This window comes from Fukomys damarensis, unplaced genomic scaffold (assembly GCF_012274545.1).
Source record: "Fukomys damarensis isolate Sample0158 unplaced genomic scaffold, DMR_v1.0_HiC HiC_scaffold_14, whole genome shotgun sequence".
NCBI classification, from domain to species: Eukaryota; Metazoa; Chordata; class Mammalia; order Rodentia; family Bathyergidae; genus Fukomys; species Fukomys damarensis.
The window spans coordinates 66,484,908-66,487,149 of NW_022900926.1; positions in this window are offsets into that span (position 1 = coordinate 66,484,908).

Here is a 2,242-nt window from a genome sequence, read left to right on the forward strand (position 1 = left end):
CATGATGTGAATTGATTCAAAATGTTTACCTTTCATGGCATTTTCACTTTGGAGAACAGCTAGAAGTCTCTTGATGATGGATTTGGTGAATAAGGTGGATGGGGAGATAGCATAATGTTTTACAAGCTTGCCTTTCTGTTGGGTAGCATTAGGCAGCAGCATTCATATTAGTTTGTTCACAGTTCTAAAGACACGTATGAAGAAGGATTCCCAGAACTGCTTCAGTAAGCAGCAAGTCTGTTTCTTGGCAATGTGTTGTTCATTGAAATAAATTTTTAAAATTTATGCATTTACTGCATATTGATCACCACATAACATTAGATATATATATAATATACAGTACAATTACATTCACTATTGGGATCTTGTACCTCTACATGATAGGTCTTGGCTCTCATTTTTTCCCCTTGTCCCTGCCCTCCCTTCACTCCCTCCTCCCCTCACCACTTACAAACTCTTTATTTCCAATTTTTCATTTTCTCATATTTTTTCATTTCCCGTATTACCTTTCCCCTACCCTTCCCACTTTCCCTACACCTTTAGTCCCTTTCTTCCTATTTCACATGGTCAATTATCTCATTAGGATCTTATATACCATTATAGTTTTTCCCACCAAACTATTCGGTATTTATACATGAGTGGCTTATTTATTTCACATAGGAGTATATCCTCAATATGTATCCATTTTCCTATGAATGAATCTAATTTCTCATTCTTTATGGATGAGTAGTATTCCATTTTATAGAAAAACCACATCTTTATCCAGTTTCCAACTGATGGGTAAATGGGCTGTTTCCAAGTTTTAGCTATTACAAACTGTGCCTCTATAAACATTGGTGTGCATATATCACTGTGGTATGATTCTTTTAATTCTGTTGGAAAGATACTCAGCAGAGGGATGGCTGGGTCAAATGGAACCTTTAGTCCTAGCTCTTTGAGTTATCTCCATATTGATTTCCATAGTGGTTGCACCAGTCTGCACTCCCACCAAAAATGGAGATGGGTTCCTTTCTCCCCCCCAACCCCGCCAACATTTGTTATTGTTTGATTTCTTGATAGCAGCCATTCTTTGTGGGGTGAGGTATACTCAGTGTTGTTTTCATCTGCATCTCTCGAATGACCAGTGATGTGGAACATTTCTTCATATATTTACTTGCTGCTTTTACTTCTTTGAGAAATGTCTGTTCATTTCAGATGCTCATTTTTGAATAGCATCTTTATATTTGGGGGGCCGATTGTTTTGAGTTCTTTATATATTCTAGATAATAGTCCTTTGAGGAGCAGCTGATAAAAATTTTTTCCCAAATTTTAGGTTGTCTCTTAGTTCTGTTGATGGTTTCTTTTGCAGTGCAGAAGCTTTTTAATAAGATGAGATCCCAGTTGTTGATTCTTTCTGCTAGTTCCCGTGCTACTGAGGATTTGTTCATAAAATCTTTTCCTATGCCAATGTCTTCAAGAGTTCTGCCTAACTTATCTTCCAGCAAGTTTAGTGTTTCTGTTTTAATATTTAGATATTTAATCCACTTGGATTTTAATTTAGTGCATGGTGAAAGATAAGGGTCTAGTTTTAATCTTTGGCAAGTTGAGATCCTGTTTTTCCAACACCATTTATTAAAGAGGCTATCTTTCCTCCAGTGGGGATGGTCAGCTCCCTTGTCAAAGATGAGGTAGCTGAGTACATCTGGAGTTGTTTTTTTGTCTTCCAGTCTGTTCCACTGATCTTAAGTTCTGTTTCTTTGCCAGTGCCATGCTGTTTTTATCACAGTGGCTTTGTAGTATGGTTTTAAGTTGGGCATTGTTATACCCACTGCCGTGTGTCTGTTGCCTAGAATGGCTTTTGTTATTCTAGGTCTCTGCTGGTTCCATATGAATTTTTGGATTACTTTTTTCTAGTTCTGTGAAATATAGTGTTGGAATTTCAATTGGCATTGCATTGAGTCTGTATAGCTGTTTTGGTAGTATGGCCATTTTCACTATGTTGAATCTTCCTACCAAGGAGCAGGGGATATCTTTCCATTTTCTTATACCCTCTTCGATCTCTTTTTTCAGAGTGCTGTAGTTTTAAGGGTAGAGATCTTTTGCTTCTTTTGTTAGATTGATTCCTAAATGCTTCATTTTTTTAAATGCTATTGTAAAAGGAATTGTTTCCCTAATTTCTCGCTCAGTGAGTCTGTTATTTGTGTACAAAAAGGCTATTGATTTGTGGGTATTGACCTTGTATCCAGCTACTCTGCTAAAAGTG